The sequence below is a fragment of the Idiotropiscis lumnitzeri genome, chromosome 22 (assembly GCF_059441095.1).
Source record: "Idiotropiscis lumnitzeri isolate Australia: NSW breed Sydney's pygmy pipehorse chromosome 22, RoL_Ilum_1.0, whole genome shotgun sequence".
Lineage (NCBI taxonomy): Eukaryota > Metazoa > Chordata > Actinopteri > Syngnathiformes > Syngnathidae > Idiotropiscis > Idiotropiscis lumnitzeri.
In genome coordinates this window covers 3,457,153-3,469,188 of record NC_142412.1, presented here as the reverse complement: position 1 = coordinate 3,469,188, position 12,036 = coordinate 3,457,153, and the positions used below count along the sequence as shown (strand labels likewise).

General features: G+C 43.0%; 1 non-coding gene across 1 annotated transcript; it reads left to right on the top strand.

The window, feature by feature from the left end:
• Positions 1-2,746: 2,746 nt before the first annotated feature.
• trnac-gca (transfer RNA cysteine (anticodon GCA)) lies at positions 2,747-2,818 on the top strand. The gene has a single exon. It is a non-coding gene; the product is annotated as a tRNA-Cys (tRNA).
• Positions 2,819-12,036: the final 9,218 nt, after the last annotated feature.

Below are 12,036 nucleotides of genomic sequence, written 5' to 3'. Positions count from 1 at the left end.
CGAGGGGAAACTATGGTCAACGTGGGTCAAACCATCATTTGAACCACTATTTGATTTGAATGCTTGAAGTATGAGAGATACTTACTAATTGACATCTCTGCTTTTCCACCCAAAATGATTTTGTGATTAGGATGGAATTGTTCTGATTGACAACGATGGCCACATCCTAACGGATCTTTCCACGTTGCTTAGCCTGCTTTTTATCCTTAAAGGAATGAATGTCGTTTGTACACAAAACATCTGCCGGCAAAGACTTTGATATGTTGTGCCTTTATTTTATTTATTCATTTATTTTTTGTCATCAATAGGGTCCACGCCGGCCCCAGTCTCCTCCGGAGCCTCGACGAGCGATGTTCGGGAGGAGGAGCAGTGGTGGTGGTGCGTTTCCCTCGGACACCAACTGATTCTCCCATCATTAACTTTAGTTCTGATGGAAATGAAAGGAGTCGCGATCGTCTGGATCAATGAGACAAATCCAGATCTCAGTCTGGGCGCTAATCTCATGAGAAAATGTACTCGGGCAAGCACAGTCGAAAAGAGTAAATAATGTACTGTACAATATTCTGTTAAAAATAGACTGATAAAATAAATAACAAACTAAAAGTACAGTATAGTTCGATCGCATTCATAATCACACACGCTTGCAGCAATTTTAAAAATGTGGATTGTCACACCAACCTACCATGCATCTCAAGTCGTAAGTCCGCTAATAAATAGTGTACATGTATCCCACAGGGAGAATTATTTCAAAAGTGGCATTCCTTTGCACCAATCAGTCCCAAAGAAATACCTTTCCCGTCACGTCAGCTCGGGCATTTGAATGTTTGCAAGTTCCCCGCTGGAAAGGGGACTTAGAAGAAATGAGGGAAAATACCCCCGGAGCTCCGTGCCTGATCTGCAGCCCAGCTGTCGAATTGTTCCTGAGAGATTTTTTTCGGACGTCATGAATTAAAAGAAGAAAAAAAAAATGGCCTGACAAAATTGAACTTACAATTATTGCATTTGAGAATGGTTCCCAAAAGAAAGGTGTCCCCCTCTCGAGCCTTCCCTGGGAGCAGTGGTGTCCTAAGCATTTTGGCAACTACTGAACAAGGATTACTTTCAAAAGATTTATATAAAAGCAGCCAAGGGAAAAAAAAAAAAAAAACTAAAGGAACGCAGAGATCGCGATCACTGCCCCCCGGAGCTTCCATTCGGTTAAACTTAGGGGCCGCTTGGCACCGCCCGTGCCCGGGGAAGGTGCTCCTCTTCGGCTTACTGTGACGCGAGCATGCCCTCCCGGGCGCGGCGGGGCGTTGGCCTCGGCCGCGTCGACCCGAGGCCAACGCCCCGCCGCGCCCGGCCGCGCTGCCAATCACATTCGGGATAAGAGTTTGGCAGCCTCATTTTTTGCAATGCCACATTGGGCAGGTTAACAAAATCTACCTTATATTTGCTCGGATTAGTGTTTAGGCCTTGAGGATGTCACAATACGAAAGTCTTTCGCCTGATCTCGTCCGATCTCGGAAGCTAAGCAGGGTCGGGCCTGCTTAGTACTTGGATGGGAGACCGCCTGGGAATACCAGGTGCTGTATAATTGCTTACTTAAAAAGTGTTTGCCATTTTGAATTTACTTAAAAGGGGGCGGGTCACCACAATGGGCTCTGTCTGAGGTTGGATTCGAACCCACGCCTCCTGGGGAGACTGCGACCTGAACGCCCTAACTACCCACTGTGCATCCAATTACCTAATTTTTGCACGTTGTGATGATGCAGTTGACCTGTCTGCGTTCTTTGTTCTTAGCGCGACATCACTGGAACAGGTGCATGCCCAGTTTGTCAATGCCTTAAACTTCCTAGTGGGTCACCGTCACCTAATCCCCCAGCCGGGGAAAAGGGGGCAGAATAGAGAAGAAAAGAGAAAAAGCGGCAGTAAACAGGCCAACAAATAGTTCAACTAAATGCACAAGAGTATAAATGCGTCTTTAATAGTGTTTTGAACATTTCTACTGAGGTGGCGCCTCTAATACCTGAGGGTAGTGATGACAAAGAGCACCCGCATAAAATGGGATTTAAATGTTTAAGCTTTTGCAATTAATGATAATAAATACGTCGACTGGATAGAATTTATGTTCACCTGATGACCTGCTGAACACTTGTCCTCTTTTCCAAGGACTGGTCCACTTTTTAGGCTGTTGTCTAGGGCCGGTTTGTGCTATGGGCAATGCGCCCGGACTTATGTTTTAACATGCATGCATGCATGCTAAGCGCAAGCCATCATCATCGGCGTGAAGAAAGGAGGCACGCGCGCCCTGCTGGAGTTCCTTCGGCTGCATCCCGATAGGGCAAGTGCCACTAAAATTTGCCTTGCCCGAGTGGCCAAATTACTTCGGGATTGGACAAAATAACAACAAACACTTGCAAGAGAGTGTGCTTCATGAACCAGTTGTAGTATTTTTGGCCTCCTGTAGATGGCACTCTCTGTTCAACATTGGGCTGAATTGTCAATAAAACTTCCCTTTGTTGCAGGTAAGAAACAAGATCAAGCTGTGTTTTGGTGTTTTTATGTTAAAACAAAAAAAAAAAAGGTTTTTGGTCAGATCTAACCTGATGCATATATGTGAAAACCCACATTGAATGAAGAGAATGTCTCTTCTCAACAATGGTAGTAAATCTTGGTGAGTGTATTTCTCTCCACCACCGCAAGTTACAGTATTTCATATGTGACCGTAATGAATATTCTTGAAGAAAACACATGTTCATAAGCCGGGGGTGTAGCTCAGTGGTAGAGCATTTGACTGCAGATCAAGAGGTCCCCAGTTCAAATCTGGGTACCCCCTTGTCAGGTTTTAAAGTCTAGTGCCATTTGCCCGGACAGCACAACCTGTCAAAAAGTTCTTGGGACTTGTTTCTCCAAGGCCACTTAAGAGGTCCACATCCTGCAACTGTGCTTCCCTTTTTAATTCCAGGTAAGTTTCATTCTTGAGGAAAACACATGTGCTGAAGCAGGGGGCGTAGTAATGTTATTATTTTGTTATACACACAGTGCCGCCAAGTGTAGTGATTAGCAAGCTTAGCGCCACCTCGTTCGGTCCAGCCATGCAACTTGTACTTAAGTGTGACTTTTTTTTTAACATTTCTCGAGGGCCATGGCGAGCCATTTCAAAAAAGCTGCACAACTAACGTATAAAATATGGCTCTTGTAATTTGCTTTAGTGATGGTGCGATGAAACTTCTTGAAGTTTTGAGGCTATACGTTAGTTGTGCAGCTTTTTTGAAATGGCTCGCCACCACGCCCTTCGAAGGAAAGTCACAAAAATAGGGATAGAGTAGAATGCCCCGGAAAGAATAGTGCGCGCTACTGGGATTGCGAAACCTGCCTACAGCGGATGTGGATTCGTTCCCGGCTCCGGCCATACGCACTGTGTTGACGTTCATTTCTTCATCAGAAGATGAGCTTTTGTCATTTTTTACAGTGTACACTTTTTTTTTATTTCTGAATTTGTCTTTTAAATCCCGTTTCTTACTCTTTTCCATAGTTTTTCTGTTCCGACATGCTCTTTCCACATGTCCTTTCTTGCCACATTGACGACAGTCCATTTCTTTACACCAGCAGGTAGATGCAAGATGACCTGTGTTACCACACCTATAGCACGGTCCCGGAGAGCTGCTCTGACTGCCGGCAACGTTGTGCACTCTTCCTGTAGCATTTAGTTGCTGAGCCTCTCTGGACGCCATTTGCATCTATTCAGAGTTCTAATATTATCCTTTTTTTTTTTTAAGGAGCTGTACCAAGCTTTTGAAAACAATACAGCAATGTAGTCCTGGTAGCTATCCCTCCTTTTATTATCTTCTGCTTATCTGGAGTCGGGTTGCAGGGGAAACAGCTTAAGCACGGAAACCCAGACTTCCCCTCTCTCGACAACTTCATCCAGATCCTCTGGGGGTTTCCGGGTAGGGTTGGCAGGGCGTATTTCAATATCGATTCGGATACATCAAAGAGTATAAACAACAACGTAAACCAAAAGCTAAGCTGTATTCGTTAAAAGGGCACCGTGCAGTACGTCAAAATGTAAAAAATGATATTGATTGGCGCAAGGTGTATAACTGAATATATCAATGGGCTCTGTCTGAGGTGGGATTCGAACCGAAGATGCTCCAGAAATTTGTGGATGATACACTGTGTTGTATTCGTTTTTCATTCTTTATGGCACAGATTTGTGGTTTCCCGCTATGCCACATTGTGTCGCAGATTACCTGACTGTATTCATTATTTTTAAAAAAAAAAATGATCGAAAGTCTTTCGCCTTCTTCAGAGTATCAAGTTAATGGTGCAGTGCGTGCAGACCCCAGATAGCAGGTGCGAGCCCCAGGTAGGACAGTCGCAAAGTACGTGTGTACATTTGACGGTGTGAATCCCTGTGCGTCCGTTCTGTTTGTTCTCACAGCAGCAATTGCTTTGGTATAATTTGATTACACAATACTTTTACAACTGTCTTAACATCAGCATATGTTGTTGGAAACAACCCATTTTGAAAACACATTTTTGAAAACAATAATTGAAACCAAGCAATATTGCATCTCTAATACTTTGTTTTTCAAGCAAATAACATATTGTCGCCGGCCGTCTAACCGCTCCAGCGCCCTGTCGTGCCGCTCGATATATATATATATATATATATATATATATATATATATATATATATATCCCAGGAGGCGTGGGTTCGAATCCCACCTCAGACATGCATTTAAGATTTTGCAATTACCCACATGCAGATTAAAACTAAAGGGCGAAAAAATTTAACTGATTTTGTCCCTTTTATTTATTTTTTACCTTGTTCTAACAGCGAGGGCTCATGTTGCTGCTTACTCAGCGGCACTGAGCATCCATACAAATCCTCGGTGTGTTTATCCAACAGCTTGTTCGGGGATGGGCAATATATATCCTCATTGCTAACAATCGTCAATACAGTGAACCCCCGGTTATCGCGGTTAATGGGGACCGAGACCACCCGCGAAAACTGAAAATCCGCGAAGTAGCGTCGCACCTTCAAAAAAAAAAAAAAAAAAAACGTGTGTGTGTGTATATATATATATATATATATATATATCTATATATACTTCGCACCTATATATAAATATATATAGGTGCGAAGTAGCGGCACACCTTCAAAAATGCTTAAAAAAAAAAAAAATATATATATATATATATATATATACACATTTGCTATGTGAGGCATTATCTCATAAGGGAAATACTGGACAATCAAATTAATGACTGCCCAGGCTTCAGGATGTCTTTTTACACTATATAAAGGTGGAAATTTACATTGGAAACGTTGCAGAGCGGTCTAAGGCGTCAAGAAAAATGAAGCATCTCGAAGCCCATTCGTGTGTGAAGTATTTCCCTGCAGGGCTTGGCTGCTTTATGGGGCTTCATTTTGGGAAGGTGCTCCTCTACGGCTTAACTGCCACGCACGGCGGGGTTATCCGCGCACCCCGACTCGCCTTGGATCATTGACTTGCATGTGTTGCAAATATCACCAGTATAATTTTTTTTGTTTTGTTTGTTTAAAAGCCAGGGTAACACAAACATGGTGGGTACACTCACGCAAAAGCTGCTGTAAGCCACAGCTCACACCCGCACCCTCACATGCACACTCACTGACATCAAATTCTTTGGCGAATCGTGAACACATCGGTCCGTTTTTTAAATAGCAACCAAACTCTCATACATCAACCCCCCTTCTGTGCAGCAGCCTGTCGCTGCCCAGAACCTCTGCTGGCCTTCAAGGGCGGGAAATATGTCGCCGTGGCGCCGCCAGTGCCATAGTGCCATCTCCTGGATAATTACGGTCCTGTCATGAGGCCAAACCTGTCCGAATAACACAGCCATGATTAGGAGATTCTGATTTTGCTATGAGAGGCATTATCTCATAAGGGAAATATTGGACAATCAAATTAATGACTGCTAATTAATTAATTGCCGGGCTGTGAGCCGCGCCGCGTCCGCCAACAGCCTTCCTTCGGTCGCAGTCTGCCCAGGAGGCGTGGGTTCGAATCCCGCCTCGGGATCAATAGAGCTCTCTCGCAAGTACATTAAAAGAATCTGTACAGCCCCGATGACCTCCTCACAGCTCTGCATGAGCACCTTCAAAAATGCTTAAAAAAAAAATACAATATATATAATAAATATATATATATATATATATATATATATATATATATATATATATTGTCAGTCAGGATCTTCACAGTATGTCCTTTCTGAAGAAGCTGGCTCGACCATTCTCCGGGATACTGGTCCTGAAAGTGTTCACAATGGGTTTGTGGGCCCCAATAATAATTTCTACACAAAGTCCATTGTGGTGACCCGCCCCCTTTAAATGCTAATAAAATAAAACCGTTTATGTTTATGTTGATATGCAATACTTAATATTTTTTTAACATGTCATACATAGTTATTTAATCTCTCATTTCCAAAAACTTTTTCTCAAATCGACATTGAGTTGAAGTTTGATTTTTTTGCTGTACTGGTTTGTGAGTGCCTTACAGTCCGAAAAATACGGTTATTGCATTCCATATTTAATTCATAAATGAAACATTTAATTGATACTTATTTAATGATTTAATGGCACATTTATTCATTAACATGAAGCTCAAGACGGTGGCAAACGTATTTGTGCTCAACCTGGCCGTGTCCGACCTCACTTTTCTCATCACGTTGCCCATGTGGGCCACGTTCACCGCCTTGGACTACCACTGGCCCTTTGGGGGATTTCTATGCAAGACCAGCGGCGGACTGGTCATGCTGAACCTGTACACCAGCACCTTCTTCCTCACCGCGCTCAGCATCGACCGCTACCTGGCCATCGCCCACCCCGTGCGCTCGCGACGCTTCCGCACGGTGTAACTTTCTGATCTCATGTATAACAGACTGATACCTCGCAGCGGTCACTGCTCGGGCCCTAATAATAATAATAATAAAATGATCATTCTTCTCCCATCCATTTTTAATTCAGGTACTGAAGGAAGGCCGAACGCAACGCCTTAGACCGCTCCGCCATCCTGGCACCTGGTAATGCTCTCTTGAATGTGTTTGCTTTGTTCTTGCTTGGTACTTTCAATGGGCTCTGTCTGAGGTGGGATTCGAACCCACGGCTCCTGGGGAGGACAAGAGGAGCATGAAAGAGAGCCTATAGTGAGACAAAAGATTCGTTAAAAGGGCACCGTGCAGTACGTCAAAATGTAAAAAATGATATTGATTGGCGCAAGGTGTATAACTGAATATAAACATATAGATGTCTTCAGGTACAGACTCTTTATGTACATGTGAAGTTTTGGATTTTTAGCAGCATGTGCAGGACACATTGATCATTGACACTTCGAACGCGCCTTGCGGCCCCGGTCCCTCCCGGGGCCACGCCTGTCTGAGCGTCGTCCAGAGGACGCTGCAGGCTCATAAACGCGGCGCCCAGCCCTAGCATCAGGCCTGGGCTATATTACTTTTGCGATTGCTTCCTCACGAGACGAGGTGCTTTGAGCATAGTGTACATTTTTTTTTTTTTTGACTTGACTTACTCTTTAAGATACTAAAAAATGTTGTAGGTGAAGGAGCGACCAGACATTTGGACGTGTTCAATTCGCTGAGTTTTACTGAAAGTTGCCGTTCCCTGTCCAGGTATCACAGTCTGTACCTCAAATCTAAGCTTTTACTGAGTGAGGTTCTTATTAAACCGGGGATTGGAAAGTATGGCATTGCCAGGAAACCACCCAGAAAATGCGCCGGGGAATTGCAATTAAAGACTTCAAACAATGACTTAGCTTAGAATGCGTTGGCAAGTTTGAAATTTATGAGCTAAACTGCCAAACGTTTCAAATGTAAATTTCATCTTACTCTCTGCCGAGTTTTGTGACGTTGCACTGCCGACCGGCGCATTTAAGTTGCCCATCACTGCTATATTTGCTTTGTGTGATTCATTTTAACAAAACTCTGGAGAGCGGCGCCAATAACGATCGTGTCCGGGGGAACGTGCTCTTCTTCATCTGACTTTTTCGTTCACGTAAAAACTCATCCTTCTAATGTCCCATTTTCAAATGTATATTTACTTCAAATAAATGTAACTAAAGCTTCGAGAAACTTGGGGACTAAAGTGGGAAATGTGTCTACCATATAATGTTGGATATATATATATATATATATATATACGGTTCTCAGGCTGACAGAAGAACACCACCGCCGTTTGTTTGCTGCTTTTCAAGCGAGAAAAAAAGTTGCAACCTTCGCTCTTTTTTTTTGTTCAAGGGCCCACGAAACTCAAGATGGAGCTCAATTGGCTCGATTGCATAACGTCGGCGTCTATCACAATCTGGCAAAATAAATGCTGTTTGGTCATACTTGAAAATCTAATTTTTTTTCTAACCTAAAAAATGAGAGCCAATTTTGGGGAGAAATTTTCGTCGCGAAAGTTGTTTACATTCATTATTTTTGTTTAGAATTTTTGGGGGTTATGTATAGTCATTCTCACTTTTTGTTGTTTATTCTTTTAATCCTTACTCTTAATTTAGTTTTTCAATTAAAAAAACACTGTACACATTTGCTATGTGAGGCATTATCTCATAAGGGAAATACTGGACAATCCTTCACTGCCCCAATACTGTTGGAGGAGAGTGTAACATTTTCCCATATTTCTTTAAAAATAAATAAATAAATAAATAATCCTTCTAGATCAGGCGTGGGCAAAACTCGCGGGGGCGGATGTCGTCGTCGTCGTCTTGGATCAGACCCGAGGCCGCCATGGCCTTTTTAGGGCTGCGCAATACATTGAAAAATATTCATATTGCGATATTGGCTCATGTAATATGCATATTGCAAACACATGCAATATGTTTCTGACGGAATTGTATGTTTTTATCTGAATTTGACCAGATGCAAACTTAAATGTGCATCGCCATCCAATAGTTGAACATTATAATGGCAAATTATGCACGACTAGATTGTGAAAGATGGGATGGAATAAGTCGCACACATCAAACACACGATCCTTGCCATCTTGAGCAAGTCGAGACCCGTCGTAGAAAATACCACCTGGCCCAAGGACACCGTGCTCAAGGCACGAGCAGAATTCAACGCAGCCCCCCCCCCAGACCACAAAAAAACAAGCCTTCATTTGTATGTTCTTCCTGTGCCAACCTCTCTTACTCAACATGTCCTGCAGCTCCAAACACATGGTGATTTATTGTTTTTGCTGCCGCTGTCAATCACTGGGCATGTAGAGCAATTACATATTAATATTTACATGTTGACGTTTTAAAAATAATACATCTGGAGCTTGGATATTCATTAATGCCCACAATGCGAATATTGCCCCACCTCATTCTTCCTTCCATATCCTTGTTCTTTTCCCGCAATGATTTTATCTCGAACTTGGCAGTCTCATCGGGCATGGCGAAAAATTTGATATTTTAACGTCTAATATGAACAGGAAGTGAGTTATGAATTTTTGAAAGTCCGACTTTTGCCCTTTTTTGCATGTTTACAGGGGTCATTCTTTTGCACCCTGATCCTAAAGGCTTCATCTGATTGCCTTAAAATTCTGTCTGTAGCATCTGAAGATTGTCGACTGTTCGCCCACCGTGTGTCGACTCTTACTTTTGCGACATTCTAATTAAGATTGTCGACCATGTGCCGAGCGTGAAACGTTACGTTTGTGACCTGCACTGAGTTGAAAACACTTGATGAAACATTAACTGCAATCCATTGTTTATTCACCAGATATGATACAAACCTCAGGTTAACACGCACACGCGCACGCACGCACACTTGTATTTCACTGCATCTCAGACTCCCACACTGCAACGACTCGAGCCTTAACGGGCTGCTGCATGTGGCCCCGGGCCGTAGTTTGGCCACGCCTATCCAAAATGGAGATGTTTGAACTCTTCACGTTTGCAGGAAGAAAGAAGGGCTCTGCTCTATCCCTCACAAGAAGCAATGTTTCAAACCACCCTACATTAGTATAGTGGCCCAAATGAATATGATGACTCCTTATTTGTGGGCTCATATTCCTTCACTCCATTGATCTGTTTGTTATACGTGCATTCTCGCGAGATGTCAATAAGAATGCTTGGCGGCGGATGCCTTTTTACACTATATAAAGGTGGAAATTTCCATTCGACGTGTAGTCGAGTGAATACGGGAAAGGACGCCAACATGTCCAAAGACAAGATCGACAACATCATGGAGTGAGTAGTTTATTTTTTATTGAAACTTGGCACCCTCATATAAATCATCTTTCCTTTTGGCACTCACAGCTTTAAATAGTGCTCCTTAACAAAGTGCCAAGAGATCAAATACTGTCATTGCCTTTGAAACAATCCAACAGAATCTCGGATTGTGGCGAGTGAGTGCGTGTTTTAAGAATTGGAGGGGTTAAAATGATTTATTTATTATCCAAGGCAGAAAAATTATTGATTTTGAAAAGGGACTGGCTTTTCTCATGCACACTTTGCGCCAAGTCGACATGGAAGTTCTTCAGGTCCCGCCACCCCCACAAGGTGCCAAAATTCCACATCTGTATTGGTGCTGCCATTTGACACCCTCATGTTGGTGTATACGTCTTTGCTGGATCTGTTAAGTTAGCATGGCGCCCTGATATTAGCACGTTAGCGTTGGCCGGACATCTTAATGTTATTATTTTGTTATACACACAGCGCCGCCAAGTGGAATCAAAACAAGATGAAAAATTTCACTTTGAGCACTGATTTGTTTGTTTTTTTAGGAAAGTGCAGCAACAATTGTTTGGCTTCTTTTAAGCAAATGAACAATGCAGACCTTCAGCACATATCTGATCAGACTGAATGTCCGCCATAAAAACACCAACGACATTTGCCAAATATTTCGAAATTTGACCCCTCGCCCCCCAAATGTAACAGTGAAAGTCAAACTATATATGCTTCAGTCTGTATAGAGGTCTTACTGGAACTCCTGTCTTCACAGTGGCACGCTCTGATGCTACTCCAACAGTAACAGCACTCACTCTTGGGGGTTCGGGTGCGCGCAATGCAACATGCCTCCATACTTTGTTACCAACCCTAACCCTCACAACACATACGCCTCCTGGGGAGACTGCGACCTGAACGCAACTCCGATCCATACAAGTACAGTAATTCCTTTGCAATCAAAATGACTTTTTGGGGGCTTTTTTGGCGGCGCTGTGTGTATAACAAAATAATAACATACATTTCTCGAGGGCCATGGCGAGCCATTTCAAAAAAGTCACGCCCTCATGGAACATCAGCTGATAAAGACGGGTCACAAGACAGCATCATGTGACACTCTGAAGAAGGCGAAAGACTTTCGTATTGTGACATGCTCAAGGCCTAAACACTCATCCGAGCAAATATAAGGTAGATCTGGGTGCCAAGCTAAAGGCTTTGCCAGGTAGGTCTACTGCTGTTTTCTTGCTGCCCTTCGTCTCCTTTCCGATCATATTGTCTCTTTACCGGGTGCTGAACACAATTTCAGACATGATCAGCATTATATGTATGTATATATTTAAAAAATAACTTTGTAATATAGTGGGCGAAGAGGAGAGTGGACGAAGAAGAGCACGTTCCCCCGGCCACGATTTTTCATGTTGTTGTGGAGATTTATGCTAAACTAGGATGTTAAACACCATTGCTGGGTTAACATACAGCATCACGCTGTTGTAGCCCGTTTAGGAATGTTTTTTCTTTCTATAGCGTGCTATATAACAGCTAAACCAAACGTTTCCACACTTTTTTGTTGCTTTAGTATTTCGTGGAATTTTCCGTATATATATTGTATATTTTTTTTACACGTCTGTGGCCTTCATGTCATCGGGCTAATTGGGCAGAGCCAGGCATCAATGGGGACCTCGTAGCAGTCGCTGCTCGGGCCCTAATAATAATTTCTACATAAACAATAGGGACCTCGCCACGGTCGCTGCTCGGGCCCCCAATAACTTTTCACGAAAAAGGACGAATTTCGTATTGTGACATCCTCATGGCCGAAACAGTCATCCGAGCATATATG